The sequence below is a fragment of the Bombus affinis genome, chromosome 1 (assembly GCF_024516045.1).
Source record: "Bombus affinis isolate iyBomAffi1 chromosome 1, iyBomAffi1.2, whole genome shotgun sequence".
Lineage (NCBI taxonomy): Eukaryota > Metazoa > Arthropoda > Insecta > Hymenoptera > Apidae > Bombus > Bombus affinis.
The window spans coordinates 11875170-11898641 of record NC_066344.1 but is presented as its reverse complement, the minus strand read 5'-3'; the positions used below and the strand labels follow the sequence as shown (position 1 = coordinate 11898641).

At 42.8% G+C, this 23472-nt stretch overlaps 1 protein-coding gene and 1 long non-coding RNA gene across 5 annotated transcripts in view; one reads left to right on the top strand and one right to left on the bottom strand.

Annotated features, from left to right (window-relative positions):
* Nucleotides 1-23472, bottom strand: part of LOC126920674 (E3 SUMO-protein ligase EGR2) — a 69565-nt gene that overhangs the window by 10617 nt on the left and 35476 nt on the right. The window lies entirely within an intron of this gene.
* LOC126920711 (uncharacterized) lies at nt 8771-21757 on the top strand. The gene is made up of 3 exons (XR_007712057.1): nt 8771-9026; nt 16237-16406; nt 19598-21757. It is a non-coding gene; the product is annotated as an uncharacterized LOC126920711 (long non-coding RNA).

Here is a 23472-nt window from a genome sequence, read left to right as displayed (position 1 = left end):
GAGGTGTGGGCGTGCGTGGCTGCCATCCACTCTTCCCCTTTCCGTTTCTTCGTCTTCTATTTCTTCCTATTTCCTCCTGCTTGCTGCTTCTTCGTTTTCTTCTTATTCCTTCCCTCGTCTGCGTTTCTTTCGACTCTGCCCATCACGGGACACCGAAGGGTCCTGTTCCGCGTCCAACGATTATATTCCACGCTCGCGAAGCCTGCTCGGCAGACATCGAAGCACGAAACGACACAGAGTTTCGTGAAACTCGAGAGGTCTGCTCGCGCCACACGTCCACGCGCTTCCTTTCTCTCTTGGAATATCCTGCCTCTCCGGTACCATATCGTCGAAGGGCATTTAGAATAGTTTAATGGTCGGCCAATTTCATTTTGAGGCTGATTCGACTGGACACGCGTCGGCGTTCGAAGAAATCACCACGGGCGTCGCTTTGCGTCACCGATTACGCAACGCGATCACCGTGTTACGTTAGAGAGAGGAGAAACTTAATCGGCTAGTTAGATTCCTTCGAGTGGCGCATTCGACGCACCTTCGGTGTCTTTGACAATGTATCTCTAAAGAGAATACAGCGTGTAATGGATCTCTAAATAGAAACGAATACAGAGAATATTAAGGCAAGGGAGAAGATAAATATTGGGTAGGAAGAAGAAGAAGAAGGAGGAGGAGGAATGTTTGGGGACGATTTGAAGCGAAGTCGGTAAGCCGCGACGCAACTGCGTCACGAGAATTTGCAGGAGGCCCGGGAGAAGATCATGGGTGAAGAATTCCAGCAGGAATGCCCTCGGGGAGGCACCTGTAACCGCGGCTCGACGGGAGAAACAGAACAGGTTGAGACATGGGCGTGGGTGTAGCGCTTGATCTTTCTCTCCCGCTCGATCTGTCCATATACCGGGTGCTCCACCACTTCGACGATGGATACGAACCGCTTGCGAATCAATTCAAGCACACGACTATATAAAATGCATATATGAATTTTTCTTTCTTATTTCTGCAATTAAATATTTATATATTCGTGGTTTATATAATCGTGATTTCCTGGTCTTATGATGGTCTTTAATAATTAATTTAATTCCTTATAATAGCAAAATGTCAGCATGTCACGAGACAGATAATGTCAAACTATCAAAAATAATTTCTATATACATCGGTCCGAGAGGAAAGTTTCAAATCAACTCGCATATTATACAAACTGAACTTTGAATATATATTTGTTAAATTATAGAATCGAACGAGGTATTTGTATATCGTTAGGTTATGGTTAAAACCCCAAGGACAATTATATTCATCGAAGAGGGAATTTTATAGGCAACCTTACTCAGCTGGTCGAGCGGTTCGAACAAAACGACGAGACACCTCGTCAAGCAAAACGAAAATCAAAGAAACTTGTTCCGGCGCCCGCATCGAGACACGTTTCTCCCACACCGCAAAGGGAACCCTTCCTATACAACCTGTTGTCGTACATCGTCGAATTAGCTGGAAACAGCTGTAACTTTCCCTTCCATTCTTAATTACCTTCACCGAAACTCACTGCACGATGTACACGCCATACCTAATAAGTCGATAAATTCGTTCCCTCGCAAATGCTATTTTATTCGTATAGGAATTATTTTATTCAACAAGCATAAGAATAACCAAAGGCAACTGCTTCGTTATTACTCTGCAGTCGCTAGGTTAGAATCTCTAGGGCTCTACGTTTGGTCGAAGAACGTAAACGAGAACAGTTCGAATCCATCCCTACGATCGTCCATCCACCGTTCCTCCTTCGGAAGGAAAGAGTGGCCTTAGGGCAGGCAAGCTGGGTTCGGTGGCGGTGGGACTCCGGCAAACTGCTACCAAAAAACCAGACGGGCTACCGAAGAGAAGCCAATCGTTCGTATCTACATAGGCCACGGGTAGAGAAACCCATCGCCGGATTTTGTGTTTCTTCTCAATCAACGTTCATGACCATTGCTCGCGACCATTGCTCACGATCAATGGGAATTCAGCGAATCAAAGTAAAACAGAGAAAAAGAGCAACGTTAAAAGTCATGGAACTGGCAGCCAGTTAAGTCGCGCTGCACCACGTTCAATCTCGCTCTCGTTTCCAGGCTATCGATCGTCCGACTTCAGCTGTTCGTCCTCCGAGACGTCAAAGGGGAGTTCCGCTGCTCTATTTTCCGCCGCGAATACGCCCACGGACGCCGCGAAGAGAAAGTGCAGCACACGCGGAAGGGAGAAAAATCTATATGGAAGCAACAGGATCGCTCTTTGATCGTATTCCGCGCGCGTTTTCTCCTTTTTTATACCACCTCCTCTGCCTCCTGCTCGCTCTTCCTTTTTCCCTTCCTTTTCCCTTTCCACAACGGATCATCCTCTTTCCCCGTGGACAGGGAAAGGGCAAGGAGAAAGAGCAAGATATACCTCGTCACGAATACGCCGCTGCTGTTTGTCGCGGCATACGCGAGACTCGGTGTCGTGCGACAGATTTTATCGTTGCTGGAAAATTACGGGTTATCGGCGTGGTGATTAATAGCCCCCCTTCGTATATCGGACGGTAATTAAACGCGTGGTAATTTGTGCGCCGCGAAAGGGAACGCGCGCCGCTCGGTTGACAGGCCAACTAGGGTTGATTTAAGGAGCTATACGACGAACCTATCTCCTCTCCCTCCGTACGTACATCGTACACGCACGGCACTAACACATTCACGGATTCAGTCTCGATCTACCTCCCAGTTTTCCTACCTTCCTGTACACCTTCTATAAGACGCCAGGACATTTGATCGGCACAAAAGGGTTGCATCCAAGAAGCGTCCTCTCCTTCTTTTCTCGTACTATAACGCGTTTCGATCGTTAAGGACTCGAAAACTCTGTCGCGAGCTCGCGACAAGTACTTTGCTTGCTTTTTAATCGCGACTACCATCGGCCAATAAATAACGTCCGGCTCGTCGCCGTTCCCGGGAGATGCAAAAACCGACTATCATACTTAACGTCACCCGGGAATGGTTGTAAGCATTTTATAAGGCTCGTAGATCGCCAAGTACGCGCTCTTCTCCAGTGCCTCTTTTCGCGAACGATATATCCCCAAGCGAGGCCGCGAGAAGACGACGCTTCTTTTCCACGAAAACCTGTCTCTGGTCCTTTTTCTCCGACACCGGAACGACGACTTCCACGACGATCAACGGCTTGATCCAGAAAATCCACGCACTGCACCGGTTGCGGCCTGCGTGAGCGCAAGAGGATGGTGTCTCTAAGTCGCTCGATGAGTTCTGGTTCGATTTTATGCGCGCGACACGTCGTCACGCCGCGGTAAGGTTATTAATTATCCTCATGCCCGCGCTTTGATCTCGCGGATAGCGAAATTAATTTATTCGCCCTGTAGCGACGATCGACTCGATGGGGTAACAGCGATTATCGAAGCGCTCGATCTCGAGTCCTGCCTCGTTTAACTCTTTCGTTGCGTACAACTTGAAGATAATGGATAGATGGCTTTGTTCGAAGTTGATACTTTACAAATCTTACTTTTATACCTTAGATTTATCAAAGTAGAAACAGATCACTACGTTGATGTTTGCGATGAATTACGATGAAATATTCGTTACGAATTACGATTCGGATTTACCAAATTTCACCTTCGATTCTCCAAATTAAAGATCTTTGAACGCAGATTACACATATGTACGTATCGTTACAACGTTTCCATATATCGTATCAGGCACTGCATCAACGATTGATTAAATCGAGATATTGGAAGAATTTAAGAGGTTGGTCAAGAAAAATTTGTACGTTCAATTAAATGTTGTCCAAGTAAAAGCTGCGTGACGAGTGCGCGTAAAAATATAATACGTTGAGATGTTTCAATAATTTACATTTCAATATTTTTTCTTATAAAAACGAGCTGCAATAATATGATTTCCAACGATTCATCTATGAATTCGATCGTCTATTGTCGCGGTAGCTACGATTACAAGTCGATATAGCACCGACCTCCTCTTGCGATCTAGTTAGCGCGATCCATCGATCCGATTGGCGTGTAATCGGTTGACCGGTGCCGTTCTAAAGGGACGCTGGGAATTCGCTGAATCACTCGGGCATCAGAACGACTCGATGATAACGGGCGATGCCCTTCGCCTGCCTGTTGACGCTCCAAATGACTAGCCGACGTTATCCGTCGCTTAATAAGACGTCAATTCTCCTCTGCTCGCTTTAGTGACGCGACAACTTCTCGTCGCTCTTCTCTTCGTCTTCTTGTTACCCTTCAGATTCGCGACGATTCACGTACGAAGTTGAATTTCTATGAAAACCGGTTGTATATGGAGCATTTTGAAGTTGCAAGTTAGCGATAACCACAAATATTCGCCGCAGATGGAGCGGAATTATCGGCGAAGAAAGAGGATGAAAGGAATCGAAGATTTTTAACTTGCAACTCTTTGGATTAAGCGGCGATTACGATATTTTAAGTTGGATTTCTGTAAAATCAGTTGATTTTAATTGCTACGAGCTGAAGTAATCTAAGATTATACGATTCAAGCCCAATCGTTGTACGTTAGCTATTAAAATCGAAGGGTATTTTTATCGACCATCGATCGAATCACATCGATCGCGGTATCACGTTGAAATCGATGCGTTTAGAAGAGGAAGCGGCACATAGAAGCGTGTGTTCCAAACAACACGAGAACTTTCTCTTCTAAAACCAACAACGAGAAACGACCAATATCGAAGAACAATGTTTACGATACTTGCTTCTGTTCGAACAGTTCACTTTCCTCGCGCGCTTCGCTTTCTTTTGCGCTGGTTTAAAAATGTTATAAAAGAACCTGGACTTTTTGCAATCTTTTACGACTCTCTTTTATAGCTTGTTTAACTCGCGCTCTGCTTAAGAGCAGACGATAAAACATCGGCAAAATGAAAACTCGTCCATCTAATTTGAAAAGGAAAAAATACCGATCTTTATAATAAACGACTATGCAGCGCAATTTCTAATTCTATTAAAACAAACTCGGGCCCATTCGAACGCATTACACGAAATAATTTTCCTGTAATCAATCGAAAGCGGTTCGCGTTTCCCGGTATAGTGTTCGGGCCCCTTCTAAATCGATCCATTTACCCGATCCCGACTGTTATTAACTTATCTCCATTTCCGCTGCTCGTTTTCTTCCCCTTAACCTCTTCGAGTAACCGTTGGCTTGTGCGCGTGCACCGATCCTTCGCGCGTTAATATTTAACGCGTCATTTCGTTCGCCGCCATCGGCAAGATAGACGAGCCTGCGTAAACGCGTTCTTATTTAAATACCGACACGCTGAACCGCCACGTAATTATTTAACCGGCGCTCCCTGCCATTAGAGCGAACCATCGTACGAAGATGGAAGACGCGCGAACGTCAGCCATGCGGCGCCGCCATTTGAAAACCCGCGCGTTACTCTCCAAAGCGATCGTTATCGAACTCGGTGGAATCCCTTCGACGGTCGTTACGAACTGGGATTGACATCCGCAGCGCGCCACGCTGCTACCTACGCCCTCCTTTCCCTCCATCTCTCTCTCTCTCTCTCTCTCTTTCTCTGGTAATTAAACTCTCCCGCGATTTTCCCGTCAACTTTTTACGCTTCGCACCTTTCCGACCCTCCTCGCGTCTCCGCGTCGCCGACTTCGACGTCCGACTTCTCGCACGGGCAGCCGTGAAACCAGCGAACGATCATTAGCGATCCGCCACTCGACCGGAGAATCTAAAAAGGAGCCGGCGAGAAGCAGCAGCTGAGAGACCTCGCGTCCTTCGAACAGCCAACGATTCACCTGTACCGGCTGCGAGAACGTTTCATGCGGGTGGATTTCAGGTCTTCAGGCTTCAGCGAAGCCTTGGAATGTTCAAGCCCTCGGATTCTCCGGATCATGTTCTCTGTTCTTCATGGGAATTGTATCGGTGAGAGATGGAAGTTCTCCTACGATGCGATGACCTCGTACAAATTTCCCTCTTGTTACTTTTGATTTATCGTTCTTTCTCACGTAGATACTTCTCGTTCTAATAACAACGTATTGTGTTTTTGATTCGTTGCTCTTTATCGTTATTTCATCGAGAATCTCGCGGATAGGCTTGCTAATTACTCGAGATTCAGTTTATTCAATGAATTCTATCGTTGTTTGATGAACGTGATGTGTTTTCAGTGATCGTTCACTTTCAGTGAAGACGTGTATTTTTGAAGGCTATTGCTCACAAGCTTTTAGTTTCCGAGGAATCCAAAAACGGCTGCGAGTGATGTATCCAGGCCACGAACGTGTCTTAGCATTTTAAACACTTCGTCGATGTTAACGCGTGACATAAGAAACAATCCCGTAAAGAGATAATCGACCATTGTCTGTCATCCTTATTATTATTTAACATACGTCCCCCTTTTACTTTCAACCACATAAATCTAACAAAGTAACGAATCTACGATTGCAACGTTTAACAGTAATGAATTAAAATAATTAACTCGAGGCTTCTAAGAACAATGTATCGCTCTATACATTTGTAACGATCGAAAATTAACAGAAGCATCAAGGAATGGAAATTAACGAAAGGAAAATAGATGTTAGAAGGAGCATCTCCTTTGTGAACAGAGCGTGAGGCCAGCGTGTTTCGCTAGCCGCAAACAAATAGCTGGTTCGTTTAACATTTGCTCCTGGTTGCCTATTTGCTCTCGATTCTTTGCGTCACGCCAGGCTAGAGGCATTCCACGAACTAATAACATTGACCGCGTAACAAGCAGCGTCGTTTGCAAGCGTTTACTTCGAGCAACGACGTTTGATAATGCGACCACGCTCGTAAAATCTTCTCCGCGTGCAGATAACGCCGGCTGTAATAACTGGAACGCGAAACCCTTGCTCTTCTGTCTCCGTTCCACCGGTTCGCGATGGAAATTCCAGAATCCCGTCACTCCACGCGAAAACCTCGTATTTTATCGAGATCGCTGGAAAATCCTGCGTCGCGATTCGCAGACGAGGGAAAAGCTCTCATACGATGAGTAAGATATTTTTGCACAGGGTTATATTCGATGAAACATATTTCTCGCGTATAATATTCTGTAACGCGGCTACCACTGATAAAATATGAGATTCGACAAGTATCCTGGCGGTATTTTTAGTTGCAGCGAAACATTTTTTCGAAGATATTTCTTTACGTCTGTTAAGAGCCACGCATCTTTGTGACCAACTTTTCGTTTCAACAAATGAGAAGATTTTTTATATTTTGAGTGGAGTTCTGGTACGAGATTGAAACGATGCGAATCAATAACTATTCTTGAAAGAAAATTTGGTTCCTCGACTTAGGTTTGCGATAAAAGTAAGAAACAGTAACAAGGGATGTCGTAGAAATGGTCACAATTCTCTACATTATACCAAAATTTTGCATACTCTTCTCATTTATTTTATTTTAATTTACACGTCTATACCTACAAATTACGTAAGTATAATTTTGTTACATATCGTAATATTGTTTCTGCGTATGGGTAATGCATTAATGTGCTAATATTTGTATTTGATCGAGTGTTCCTTTTAAAAAATTGAAATTCTTGATTAACATTAGCACGTATATATAATGCACTAAAGTGTCCATAGCAAACTAATAAGTAGGTAATGTATAAAGTATAAATTATATGATAAACTCACAAAATAAAACTTGGCGAGTTCCCCTACACTGTAAAATTTTCCACAAATATCATCGTAGTGCAACGAACCAACTTCAGCCAGTAAAAAATCTCTTCGTAAACTAATCATTTTTCATGGGACGTTTGAAAGTGGTTGCCAGAATGCGGAGGATTTGTTGCGCAAAGGTGTCTTCGAGCCGCATTGGAAGAATCATAGCACCGCAGTGCAGCAGAACTGCAGATTCACGGAATACGGATGCACACCGTAACGCTTGTAACGGCGACCTTAGCTTCTGCTGTATGCCAGTACCAGAAAACCAGAGGAAAATCGAGAAAAATCAAGAGAAAGCTAGTTAAAATCTTGATGGACAGGAGGGAATGGACCGAGGAAAGCGGCCGTACAGCCTGCAGCTACGTCGACGATGATAACTAAAAAGTGAAATAAGCTCGGCGTAACATGTCTACATGGCCGTGAAGTAAAAAACCTGTATCGACGTTCGATGTTCGACTTCGTTGAGAAGGAAGTGTCCATAAAGTATTCATAAAGCGTTCAACGATGCAGAGAAATGAAGTTTAACTCCGAAGTTTTTCTGTTGAATGATCTTCGCGAAGAACTGGAATGTCAGAGATTGATGCAAGTTTTCATCATAAACGTGATGGTTCAAATTAATATATAACACGAAAAATGTAATTACTACCGGTTTGTAATTACCGCTTGAATTGAAAGTTAGTGTGCCATAAATTTCTATATTAAATACTGAATTTGTATATTTATCAATGTGTGCACCGTTTCTAAAATCGCACGAGAAATAATAGATTAGCATTAAAAAAATGTTTGTTTGCAAGATGTAAATTGATTTCCGCTGTTTGATGCCAGAGAAAAAAAGTCATACATTCGATATTGGAATAAGAATTTAATCGATTGTATTTCTTTAATCGATCCTGCTAGCTGGATTATTAGATTTTCTATTGTATTTCGCTGTACATGTACGACTGATCCTTCCTTTAATAATCCAAATTAGTTATCATATGCGACTATCTATCTGAATACTTTTAAACGAAGAATTACGTGTCACGCCATGCATCGAAAGAATCTGGCGAGAAACGTTATCGCGTAATTGCGGGTTAATTCGAGGCTGGCCGAAGCGTGGGCAATTCCACGAGACACGTCTGCGAAGTTTGTCGCCGGACCGCGCTTTTGCACGCAACATCTTCTCTGAACAAGATACATACTTCGTAGTTTCTTTCGTGTACCTCCGTTTACCTCCGAGAATCACCGTATACTGTACAACTGGCGTGGATTCTTTCGACGATCGTTTCTTTCTTTGGCACGAACTGTCGAAGCACGGAAAACTGTGGATCAGCGCAAGAAACGCGAGAAAGTACTCAGGAACGCGGTACAAAAATCGTTAATAACGATGAAGAAAAAGGTAAGGAAAAGTAACGCGGTGTGGTTAACTATTTAGTTACTATACCGTTAGACAACGTTCATTTATTATCCAGCCATTCTATCTCCCTTTCTCGCGTTTCGTTACTCGCTGTCTTCCTGCAATTTCCCCGAACCGTTACCGATAAATGACTGATTTAAGTTAATTCCAGCGTAACATTAGGCTAATAACTTATCCGCGACGTATCCGTGATCAGTCGCGCAAGACAGAAACCATTCCTCGTAAATTAGAATAATAACAGCCGCGAGGGAGAGAAACGGCGGAAAAGGTGAAATGTAATCTATGGGACGGAAGCGCACCGGTTTAAATATGTTTCGATGTATTTGATCAGGTTAATGTAGAGTTCAGGTGTTGCTACGTGGCCGTAGAACGCGCGTTGCTCCATAGCTATACATCTACATGTCCCTCTGAAACTTTGTTCGATGGTAGATTGGAATAATGGATGGAGAAAATCGTGCTACGCGTGTTTTATGTGACTTTGATTTTGAGTTACGACCGCTTTTAGTGCTACGATAATTTTCACTTTCGACTAATTAGTCGTTTAAACGTCATGCATGATTTTACCACGCTCGAGATAGCGACTTTGCGGCGCTATTGACAAACGTCGCTTGCGTTCTGCACACTTTTCTTGAAGAATTCTTTCGGGCTTTCGGTTCCAGTAACTTCGCTTCGATCTCGTGTTCGTACCAATCTGATTGATTAAGTGGAAGCTGTTTGACTTTAATTACCTAGGAATAAATACCGAAAATGTTGCAACAAACCGGGAACTAGAATTAAAATTACGGTACTTGTCAATTGTTCTTCCTCTGTTTCCAAATCGAGGGATAGTTGAAAAAACCTTAGTTTCGCTTGAAATCGGAAACGATATTTCAAGTGGGTAAAACGTACAATTTCAAGTTACATATATACGTATATAATCAGTACATAAACGAGACTCGAGAAACTCAAAACAAGTAGGCGATACTCGACGTTTATAAACGATCGAAGTAGATTCGAGAAAAACAACCACACGTCTTTCCTGTGTCAATTAATCAAAAAGAGAAGACAGGAAAGAACAGCTAGGAAGGAATAAAACCAAATAAAAATGGTCGTAAAAAGCAAGAAAAAAAAAAAGAGAGAAGAAAAAGCGACCGACAAAAGCAAGGTAGGTAACAGCCATGCAAAGCTGAAAGCAGAGGGAGGAAGAGAGTAACAGGGAGATCCATGGCTCGGATAGGGCAACGCTTATCCATGCAGGGCCTGGCTGTGCGCCTTAATAGAAACACCCACGCCCTCATTATGCGGATATCGTAAACATTCCCCTCATATGCGAACCGCGCGGCGATCTCCCGTATGCAAATCCTCGCCCTCACCCTCACCCTCGCCCTCGCCCTCTCTGTTTCCTTGTTTCCCTCGGCAGCGGACTGCAGGCAGTTTGCACGCCATCGCGTAAAGCAGTCCACACCGGTGTGTATCGGTAGCTCCGGAGAAGTTGGCCGAGTATAGAACGCGGCCAACACAGCTCGGCCAACCGACCACAGCTTTTAGCACTTTAGCCGGCCGTGGCCCTTCTTTGATGTCAGCCCCCGCACTTAACGAGCCGAGCCATCTAGCCAAGCTGAGCAATGGCATTTTCACTCGCGAAAATAATCGCCCCGCTATGATTCGCGAAACGAGCCGCGTCGCTGGCCTGTCCCCCTTGGTCAGACGAATCGCGCGCTTCTCTCCACGCGAATGAATTACGAGCCGCGCGGATACCGGCCACCGATTAAGGCACAGATTTATAGGTTTCTCGCGCTCTTATACATACAGTGGCTACGAAAAGTATTTGAGTTGCTTATTCGACGAATCGATCAACAACGTGAAATATGTAACGACGAGATTGTATAAGATAGGGATAGATCAAACGTGTTTTGGTATTAAAATTTCTAAAAGTTCAGTTGTATCCACTTTCACTTTAGGGAATGGCTCATCTTTCAACGAAGCGTTTCTTCATCAGATTCTATACATCTCGTTTTCATAACAAGAAATTTTTTTATTGATTATACGGAGCTACCGGTACTAAATAATACGAAATTTAATATATTTAGCAGCATCTGGTTAATTAATAGGCGAAAAGCAAGCTGATACACTACGAATTTCATTATAGCGTACAGTAAGGCAAAACACCTTGAATTATCTGACATACCGAATCTTAAATTTTTCACAGAATTATCAAACTTGTACATTATGAGACGTCACTATTAATGTGGCAACGAAAGAAGGAGGAAATGTCGTGTATTTAAGGTGTGGCAAGTACAAAATATCAAAAATGAGAAAATCACTCGAACGACCCTATGGCAAGATTATATGAAATATCGAGGAGGTGCGATATAAAAACTAATGAAACGAACAGCAAAGTAACGTCCAGAACTGAAATACGCTACTGAATTATAATACTTAAATATATTCTACAGATTCTACTATATTAAAATAGTAACTATATACACGGTATACCATATATATCCATACATACAGCCGTAAATGCACGTGGGATCGAAATAAGTCAAATTCGTTGCAACCAATCGCTTTCTTTCGAACATGTGTGGCAACACGGTTGAAGAGGATAGGATGGAAAAATGGCGAGATCGAACCAAGTTCCCTCGGCCAATACGATAGAAGATCCGATTCGAAATACACGCGACTTCGCTTCTTTCTTCTTCATACTTCACGAGTACAGTCACGCATGAAATTTTCGTTTAATGTCAGAGTAACAGGTAGTCGTTTGTGATTAGCATGGAGGTTACAAATGGAAGACTGTCGTATAATCTGTGTCGCGATGCGGGTTACGTAAATACGTGGCTATTTGTTATCGGCGGAGAGGCGAGAACAAACAGCCGCGACACACCGTGCGCGCACCGGCTCGTTTAACCGAGCCGGTTAATCAAAATTATACCCGTCACGTTCGACCAAAAGGGGGGAACTGCTATACGTGTACACCACGATACGAATCCAGTTCCCTCGAAGCTTAATTGCTCGCGTTGCAGCGGCCTCTCGGTCTCGTCTAATCCCGCTCATTTAATATCCATCGCGGCGCGGGGCCGCCGCGTTTACAAGCCCATTACGCGTTATTTAGTATCACCCCGCACCGGTGAAATTTTCCGTCCACTATTCGTCGCGATTAGTCTACAGGACGTAGTTAATAGTTACAGCTAGTAAGCTCCAGCAGCATCGTAGCGACGACTTATTGGCATGTGCCGCGTAATCGCAAATGGATGACGACGTTCTCACGGATACGAAGAAAGAAAGAAGTGGAACTTTGTTTATAATTAGTCGGATACCTGATGATATCAAGCATAATGTCATACTTGTTAATAAAGTTTCAAAATGTCTTATATAACAGGCAAAAATTTGTATAAACCGTCTGCGAGAATTAACGAACCGAATGATTAATCGTGAGAAACTATTTACTAGAAATGGCGAGTTAAAACTCGTTGAAAACATTCGGATATGTTAAATGGAATATTTATAGAAATTTAACCTACTAGCTGAATTTGAACGGTTTACAGCGTGCATTGGACCAAAAATACGATGCAACAGACTAGAAGCAATGAAACTTCATTTATTTGAACTCATGGAGCAAACAATTCGTATAAAAGTACAAGTTCACATGCAGATAAATGAGTCAAGATTCATAAATGAGTTCAAGAAAGTGTCAAGATTGAATAATCGCGATTTAATTCGATTTTTTTACACGAAGGACAAATTTAACTCTATTACACGTAATTATCGAGATTTTTATTATTGTGCCACGCACACGCTCATTCCTTGCGATTTAAACTACTCGACGAAACAATGGTCCTCGCAGATTTGAATAACTTCCTATTAACTTCTCGCATTTACCTCGTTCTTCGTAAATATCCTGCTGATTATAGTCATCGGTGACCGTCTTTAAGAAGAAAATATTCGTTACGAAAATGGAGAAAACATCTATATGCGGCCGAATAAAGGAAAGAAGAAGAAAAAGGAGAAGAAACGGGACGGATAAGATGAGAACATGGTAAGTAAAGTTAGAGAAAGATAAGTACGGAGATAGAACGAGAATGGGAGAAGGAGCCGAGTAATAAGCCGGCAGAGGATGATGAGTGGCCGGTGCAAATTAGCCAGCACGTAAAGTAACCACCCCCGACGAGACGGCAGTGAACAGCGGTCGGGAACGAGAGGGGACGTAATATCGCACGGGGCACCGTGCCTTCCAGTAAAAAAGACCCACCTCGTCAGCCGGCCTTGGAAGGCTTAATGAACGTCGCGTGCCGCGCGCCAGATCTATCTTTCGCGGCTGCGGGGCAACGTTAAAAGCTGGGAGTTCGTTTGTGGCTGAATTAACTATTAATTTTCGACCGTGTTGGTTGCCACGTTCTGCGGTCTCCATGACTGCAATTGCTGTCGAGAATATGGACTCGGTAGTTTCGAGAGTTTCTCGAGAGACCGAAGAATTCACAACGGTCGTAGTAGGGACGTGTCATTAAGATTGATTAGATTAGACCTGCTTATATCTCTTTTGTCTTTTTCTTTCTCTTCGGCTGTTTCTTTTTCGACCTTGGTCGTTTCCGTGTTTTAAGTTTCGCACGCACGCGAATTGTCGGAATGCATACACGCGGAATCGTTGCGATCAAAGTCGTTTGTAAACCGATTCAAGGTCAGCCGACGCACAAAAGTTAGCAAGAAAACGCCTTTCCGCGTAATTCAGCGACTCGATTCGATCGGCAACCGCATCGATGTTGGACGCGAGGCGAGGAGCGCAGAGTCAAGTGCACAGCCGAGACGGAAAATGGAAATTTCCAATTAGAGGCGGTTGTGAACGGGGCCGATTAATTAACGCGACGGAACCACCGATCTGACCCTTTTAATCGGCTTCGGACTTCGTCCGTTCCTTTTTCCCCTCTGCCTATCTAAAAAAAGAACACTGTATCGAGAACGAAACCATGCCCGGAATAGAAACTAAATAACCACGACTACGAAATTGCTCGTTTTCCCAGTCCGTGGAATTCAACTGTAACGCTCCCGATACGGATCGAACGGTTATTTTTCAAACCCTTCTCCCTCATCTCTTCATCTCGCTTCTATTTTCCCTTCGAGGAGGACACACCCATCGTCGCTGATCGTTTCGCTCGATAATCAGGACTTCGTTCTCTAATAAATATGGATTTAATCAACCTTCGTGTCGCTAATCAGCATGTTCGATAAGAACGGTAATCGCGGTCTCGATTCTCTTTTTCTTCGAGGCACACTCAAGGAATCCTACGATTATTATACACGTGTCGTGAATACCAACGTGCTTGTAACGGAAGGAATTTCTGGTAACGCAATCGTGTACGCACGCGTGCGTATGATAACCGAAACAACAAAGACACGCATTCAACACGCACGCATTTCCGCAACATTGTTATTGTCGCATTCCTCCGTTCGAGCACGAGCCCAACCGCGATGGAACGTCGAATCATCGTTTTTTCGTCACCTTCGACGGTTACGCTTCCTGATAGAATTTCTTCTTTCGTGGCGCTTGAAGCGTTTGCATATCAAGCGTTGCAAAAAAAAAAACTACGCGAAAATGGGAAAGAACGTCAGAGATCGACGTCGGTCGAGAAGAATAATAAATGTTCGAGCTATCGCGGTTTCTATCGACGATTATAATAGACGCCGTTATAATTACCTACAAGAGTGTAACGTAACTTAACTTCGTTAATGTAATTTCATTGAATTAAAAAGTTATTTCCGTTTAAAATATAATATCTCTCCTGTAAAAGGGAAATATTTTTATGTTTCATATATGAGGATTAATTAAAATCTAAAAAAAAAATTCCCATGTCCTTATATTGCTATTTTAAAAGTCGTTGCATATATACGCGTATGAACATTTTCACATTGTCCGGCTTTCGTCGTCTTGTTGCAAATGAATGTTGACCGACTACCGACTGATATAACGCACGTTTTCTACGTCGCGGTGCTATTTAATTCTTTTTTTCTTTTTTTACTATGCTTTTTTGATGCCACACGATTATGCGCGTAATCGGCACGGCAGCGTAGAAAACGAGCGTTACACCAGCCGGCAATCGGCCAACGTTCATTTTCAACCGGACGACGAAAACCGGATGGCGAAAACCGGACACAGTAAAAATGCCCCGTGACTGTTATCCAACTTATCTGTGACTAGATAACCGCTGGAATCTTCTACTAACGAAGTGTTCAGCCTGACTTGTTCATCTCTACTCACTTACATACATCGCTGCGTTCTTTATGCTTGAACTATCACTTCTGTATTTAGATATTATTTAAATATTATGTAAATCAAATTCCTAATTTAATAACATAACTCGTGTGCGTTTGTGTGTATTTTATACTATCAAACACATAAATAAAAGGTGTGTAACTCGTGCATCGTGAAATATATACCATAAAATGAAACATTTTGAGCGTAGCGATAATTCGTTTAACGAACCACGCTTTCCACCGATTTAACATCGGACAACCTGTTCTCTAATTGATTATCGCCATCCGTGAAACGTTGCAACTTTTACTTAACCGGCTTCTGGTAACTATCCGGAAAATCGAGAAAATTCACGTACAAAATAATCGGAAATAACAAAGAATCGATGAATATACGGACTGACGATGATACCAATAATAACGAAACTGGATAATAGTTGATGAATATAGAAATTTCAATTTTCTCACAATTATTAAACGTTCTTTAATCGAACGACGATTTCCTTATTCCGAGAGAAACATTCCACTGTTCTTTTATGCGATGCAGTCTTTGGCCCAATCGTTCTACGTCATTGTGGGAGAAAACTTCATTTAAAGTATTTCGAAAGAAACGACTGATATAGACGATATGAAGAGTCATTTTTTTATTTGTGATTCGAGATCTGGCTCGATCTCGGACGATCGTTTCTGACAGATTGCAGTATCCAGACATAATCATTTAATAAATTATCAATCATTAATCGTTATTAACTATTTAATTGTTCCCACTGCATTTTATGTTTCAACGTTGCTATGAAAGGAGGCAAGCAATATGCATCGAATGGCATACAGACAATTGTATCCAACAACGACGTCTCTATTCGCTGACAATTCTCACGAAACGAAAACGCGACGCAATAAAATAGAATATGCTTTTGGGATTCTTTCCGGCTTTATACTAATCGACGTTACTATGATTTATTCGCAGCACGGAAAGAAACACGAATAGAAAGCGGAAAAAGGATGGAAAAAGGATTGAATGGCACGATAAATATTTGTCGATGCGCTAAAACGCAACGAAGTGTCGAGAGCGGCAGCGGGGACCGTAAACGTGAAATATACCAGAGTTTATAGGATTATCCGCAGCAGAATCGAACCGTGAGTATTGGCTATGCTCGTCGACTGAAACACAGTTTCTGTGCACAACCTTAACACGCGACGCGTTTCTACATAAATCACCGGCAGACATCGAAAGAGCCTTTTAAAATTATATAGCTCGACCGACGAGAGCATACCCGCGGATTTTCAAAGTTTCTCCGAACGGTATCACCGTATCTAGATATCAGATCGCACCGAGTCATTGACTGTATCCCCTTGCCATCGACGTATCGATCTTCTTTATCCGGCTCTTCGTGGTTTTTCACCCGCGACTCTGACCGAGCGCTAGCAATTCCAGGTGTTAGCCACCGTCACTGGACCGGAAACGCGTTACCGCCGATTACTACGCGTCCTCGACTAGAAAACCTTCCGTCATTATGGACGACGTTCTTTGGATGCCCGAAGAAGGAAAGAAATATCTTTTTTTCGAAATTCATTTTATTGGATCGATAGAGAGGGTTAGAAAATTGTTTCTCACTTTATGGCAAATGTACCGTAGCAAGAAGAGAGTGAAAATGAAAATATGAGAGTAGATTTTATTTATGACTTAAGATTATACAAACATCTAAATATTAAAATTACGGACATCGGGTAATTGGAAGAAATAGAATAACAAAATTGTCAAATACATACGTAAGAAACATATGAAACAGACTATGGAATATTAAACAGATCCATTCGAAAAGCGAAGGAAATAGAATATCGAAAGTTTTCCAAATTGAAATTGAAAAGTTTTCCAAATCCCATTTTCAAAGTATTAATATCATCTAAATCCCAACGTTGCTACAATTAATTTCTGAAAAACTACGATTCGATGGAAGCCAAGTACAAGTTTGCCTTATCGCGTACGTGCACATCGGATTATCGAATCGAGATACGAGCGTGAACACGTCCGAGAACACGTAAATCAATACGGGATAATCCTGGTTCGACATTCGATACAAGCGGCGTGGGTGTCCACGGCATCATTTCGAGCGTGTCCTGTCTCCGTTGAAAGCCACACCGTCCACGATACACTCATCACCACCGATCTGCTGTCTTCCTCGAGTAAATAAATACACCAACGTTGTAGCGCATGAAGTCAAAGTTACGAAACGAAATCTCATGGTGTAGCAAGAAATTAACAGGGGAACCAGAGACGTGACAAAAAGCGATCTGGTCGAACGAAGTGTTGATTAACCGCACGCTGACAGAGTTCCTCAAACGTACCGCCGAAACGACGTTACGGAGACGTTCCGGAGGCTCATCCTATTACGCACCCGCGCGAAATTACTCCGAAAAAACATCGCCGTGTCCATATTGCAACGGTGGAACGATTTCCTGGCGCCAGACGATACGATAAAAAATTTCAAAGAAATCGGTTCTCGGTCTCCTCCGCGACCACTCGTTGATTTCACGTGCCACTTCGATCGTCCACTTAAAGAAGCTCTCTCGAAAACCGGTGATTTCAACGCCGCTGGTATCTCGTCGCACAATCTCTCAAACGTTTTGTCTCCAACGTAAATTTCCGCCCTCGAATTCTACAAATTGGAATATTGTTAGAATTTTTCCTTATAGTTGCTTAAAAAGATCAGGGATACGTAATATTGCAATAAACACGGTATATACAACTGACTACAAAAGCTATTTACACGTACCCTTATTTTCCAATTCTACATTTCACTCTCATAGTACCAAATTCTTATAGCCATATGAAAGTAGTACAAAATAATATGAAATTCAATACACTTGCTCCTAATTAATTGCTACATAGAAGCCGTAATAAACTAAGCGATGTACAAATACTTTACACTGAATGTAAAGACATCTAATACTACTTAACTTTACAAACAGATAACTAGGAATCTGCGACTGAACGTCACTTCTATTGGATTCGTGAATCGAGAAAAATCTATTCTTATGTTCGAAAGATCGCATTCCGCCGACGTATCAGCGTGTTCCAACAGTGGCGCGTGATCTCAGCCGAATTTACAGGAATATCGGGCACGACCGCGCCCGTAGCCGCGCTCCAGCCTGGTTACCGTTAGACAAGAAGGATCGTTGCCCACGAACAAATCAATTTTATTACCGGTGGAATTATTGGAACATGATAAATGAAGGGACCAGCCGCAACGGAGAGGCCTCCGTTAAAAAGACAAACGGTGGCGAACCGAAGCAGATCGAGAAGGACGAAAAGAGAAGGAGCGAGAGAACGTCCGGCGGGGATGGAGAGGAAGACACGTAAGGATGGATGGACGGATGGAGAAGGTATTATATGGCGAGTACGGGGCCGCGGTAAGGCGAGTTTTTATCGTGGCCGCCATCTGCCGACCGATCGTCATTACCGCGCTAAGTAATCCTTCGTACGATTGTATGTGCCACACCAGGAGCACGCTACGGCCGAGCCGCCACTGCACCTCGTTACGAACGCGTATCCTCTATTTTTTCGCGCTCGCTAAACGCGTCGATCCGTTCTTCCCTCCAACGATCCGCGTATGGACAACGAAACGTATATAGGACGAACCGAGGGGGTGTGTCCACCGTTTTTCGTGAACCGACCGCGCGCGAATTACAGGGAGATACTGACCACGACCGACCGAAATAGGTAGCTGACACGGCCGTGATTAATCGGGCCGGCGGATGCACTGTGAATCTCGTGGAATCAACTGCGGAGAGAGGAGGTGGAGCACTCTGATACGAATGCGCACGTTGTATTTTTCGAGAAGCGTACGGTGACTTGATAGCACGCGGCTGGTATATTAAAGTCAACTTTAGGTCGAGGCGACTTTGCGAGTTTACGAGCTACTCGAAACGGAGCACGTCTAATTTGATGGATGTTACGCTGTATAAGTCGAGTTTGCGTGCGAGTTTACAAAGTTGCGATGGATATCGCGAGGTGGTACTTAGGTTAAAGTCTTCTATCTAGTCAATGATTTTATGAAGGAAAGAGAACGATACCTCTGTGATTATTCCGCTATTTGGTTGTTAGTCGAATAGCTCATATAGTTTTCCAAAGAGCAAGGTTTTGTAGCTTAGCTTTTAGCTTCGCAAATGACTATCGCTATCCTCTTTAACGCTACACGTAGGAATAGTAACAAAGTAAAATTAGAATGTATACTGCTCTCGTTGGTAAAAATGTCTCTATCTTGTATTTTCTCACCTTTCGAGATACGTTGAAATATTCAAAGTTTCCCATGTTTTTTACGTTCCAGGTAAACTTATAATCGTGCAGATTCTTATGAAATAATGACAAACGATAACGAACGACGTAACATGAAGAAAACGACGAAACTTTGGTTTCCTTTGGTTTCGAAATGGCAGAATATCAGAACGTTCTGATAGAAGATAGTGCACATACGTAACGTCAAATTTGCACAAATTATGAAGTTTTCGAACGATACGCTACTAGAGAACTAAGATTAAACCGCGCAAGAGTAAACGAAGTTGATCGTTCGATGTTACCAAGCAGCTGGGAAAAAGAGGAACAGGAGGCACGGCATCCGCGCTCGATCGGGATTAGCTACGAAGAAAATTTGCGATTAAAGTTTCTTCTCCGCCCACGAGCGTCTTTTCCGGTCGTTGCTTAGCCGTCGACTCACCACGCGGAACGATTAAACGCTTCGCTAGGATCGTATCTGGTATAGGTGAATGGGAAAGGAATGTCAGAAAATCGTGGTGCACGTAGCAACGAGGGAACTTCTTCGCGAGCGCATCGCGTCCATCCACCAGGGCGACGTTCTTGACACGGCACACGACGTCTCGCGAGAGATCCTCGCGTGGAATCGAGAGACGCATAACGGATACCGATTTATGCCAGTCACAGGCATATCCTTCGGACTATTTGCTCGTGGCCTCGAAACGTCAGCTTGGACCTGCGACGACCTTTTCGTTTTGCAATTTTATTGCGTTGTGAATTAACGCGTTTATTGTTCCAGCATTTTAGATTATATGTGCGTATATATACGTCGTGTTTATTTCTACTGTCGTACGTACCACTAAAAACCTAGGTTAAATGGAATGATAAAACAATTATTTTTCATCAGAAAGATCATTATTCTAAACAATATTATGTATTTCAATATAATTTTCACTATTTTGTCTCTCTTCTCAAATCATTTTATCTAAACATACTATCAAAAAACGCAACAGCTACGTCAGCAACAGCATCGCTTACGCTTTGAATCCATATTTTTATGTACAGAACTAAAGGAATAAAATTTAAATAGAGATGTGGGAAAGGTTATAAGCAGTATATATAGCTTACTTTGAATATTCTATATACTTTTGCATATCATATTCGTTTCACGAATTTTTACATCTTTAAATTTCTCATAAGTTGAAAGAAGTCATAGAATATTCATCGATAGTAACGAATATGTTAAAACACGGTGCGTGTACATGGTATAAAAATTTCTACGAATTGCATGTGCTGAAGAAAATGCGGATGAAGCAAAGGCTATGGCATCGTATACGATGCGCCGAACGTGTTAATACGGAGTAGTCGATCGGTTTTCGTATGGCCGTATGCTCGTAAGTTTCCGCGCGAAGAAACGCGGTTTGATTGCCGCAATAAAAGCGTTTCGCGTGGTTTCCTTTCGTGGCCGGGTACGGTGTACACCGGCCTCGCTCCAACGACGAACCAAGAGGAAGGAAAAAAGGTCGTGCAAGAACGGGAGGGATCGAATACTCGTGATTCCCCGTCAAGGATCGGTTGGCCAACTCGGGAGAGGCGGCACGGAATTCTGGGCTGCGCCAGCGAGGACGAAGACGCTCGAAACGCGCGGCACGGACGCGCGTTACAATGTTAACGGGAAAAACGCGATCAACCGCGGTACGCCGCGGTGCGCGAAATTTTTGCCACGATAAAAATCAATGGAACAAGGCTCTTCCTCCGACAACACCAACGGAAAAACCGCAAATCGAGATACAGAAAAGGATCTTGCTTTGAACGCGCGTTTCCCTGCTACTGAACCAAACAGGACGATTGTTATTTCGTTGCCGAAGGGGGAAAAAAAAAAGAATTACCGTAATCGTACTTCCTTTACATCGGACGATACCCTTTTACTATAGCAATGGTAGATCGGTAAATGTTTCGGAATTATAGACACGGTGCTTTGTAACGAACAATAAAATAAATTATGGAGAACAATTTTTCTGTTAGAGTAGTCAGATGCACTTGTTGTTAGAGGACTGTAAAATGAGATTCTTATCGAGTTTCGTGCTTATTAATCTTTTAAAGTACGTGATTCTGGTAAAGTATGATTGTATACCTATGTATGTAATGCGTATAGGTGTATGTAGTTAATAGGTAGGTATATGAACATTATAAATCGCTGAGCAGTGACTACGAAATATATTTGCACTTATCACTATACCACTGTATCTATTATAACAGTCAGATGATAATTAATTAGGCCCAAGTATACTAAATTCGATATCATTCCTAGTAGTGGTATTCTTATACGATTAGTTTGCCAATAATGGGAGTTAAAATATCTTTTGTAACAACTATATCTCATACAAGATACATCGCGTCAATTAATTATCACTGTCAGCTATTTTCTATCATAAAAAGAATTGAATCTTTTTCAACCGCTGAATAATGAAAAGACGTATGCATTAAGGCGTTAAATTGTATACATAAAATACGTTTGTGTTTATCGAACGATGAACACGATAAGAGAAGTATCCACGCAAAAGACAAGAACAAAATGCCTTCACAGACAGGTCACTTTCGAGTCAATTCTGAAAACAAATTTTCAAGAACGGTCTTTAATACCCGCCACCAACGATTTAACCGCGATAACCGGTATCAGACAGTGGTTAATTATCGCGAGCGACTTTTCGATCGCGTCGCGTCGGCTAAAAGAGGGCTGGACGAAGAAGAAATACGGTCGTGGGCGTAAGTAATTAAGAATATTGGCAGCGTATTCTGGCGGCTGTGATTTCGTAAGCGTCCAGCTTAATTGACTCGAATTAACGTGTTTTAATTACACGTCGTACGGACTCGTCCTCGCCGCTTCCTTCTCAAAGCCGCCGATTTTTTCGTTCTCCCTTCCACCCAGTCTCGTCCACGGTGGAATACGCCATCGATCGTTCCTCAGGACGGCATTATTTTTAGCCGCGTTCGCTGTCACAAACTTCGTTATTACTTTACGGCACGATATTCATCGAGTGTGCGTGTATTTTTAAAAATTTCTCCTGCCCTGAACGCACGCCCGACGAACCATCGAATCGACCGGCTAAATGCCGCGACTAATTATCGGCTAACTCATCGCTAATTTACGCTTCCCTTCGGTTCTTAGGACAATGAGACATCGATTTCTCTGCATAAAAGCATCTAACAGGATCAATAAAGAACGATGTTGTATTGCTTCAAGCGTGCATTTTCTTTTTTTTTTTTTTTTTCTTTTTTTGCGTGTTGGATGTCAGAGAGCTTGAGCACACGAATAAACAAATAATAAATAAAATATTGAATAATTCGAAGATTCTTTCTTTTGACTTGATAGACATGTTATTTGTCCTGGTCACGAAGTGGTTATTCGAAAACATAGAGTTTATAGCAGCTAGTGAGGATAATCTACGGTGGTTTGCGCATCTATGAAAATATGAAATATGCAAAGTAAATCTTCGTCTAGGCATTACGTTCTCAATTGCGCTCATAAATATCCTCAACCTGATAATCAAAACGCCACGACCTGATCTTTCCTATCTCTATACAGGTACATGAATAATATCATTAGCGATATAAACCATGTCGATTATTTCCACAAGAACAACATTTAACATTTTTATGATTCGCGTAATCGACAACGAATATCACCTCTTAGTCCCAAGACTCGTTCTTTCTTTTCCGATATCCCGTTTTCGTTCGAAAAGTCGCGAGATGCCGGCAGAGTTAACGATCTCCATTCATCGACTTTCATCTCGCGTGCATCCCGAAGGCTTCGTTAATACCGAGGATTTATTGCTCGTGACGAAACGCGGCACTTTCATTCGCGCCGTGAAATGAGGAACGAGAGAAAGAAGAGAATTCCGGGGCGAGTCACCGCGACTTCTCGTTACACGGCAGCTCGGACTTCTCGCA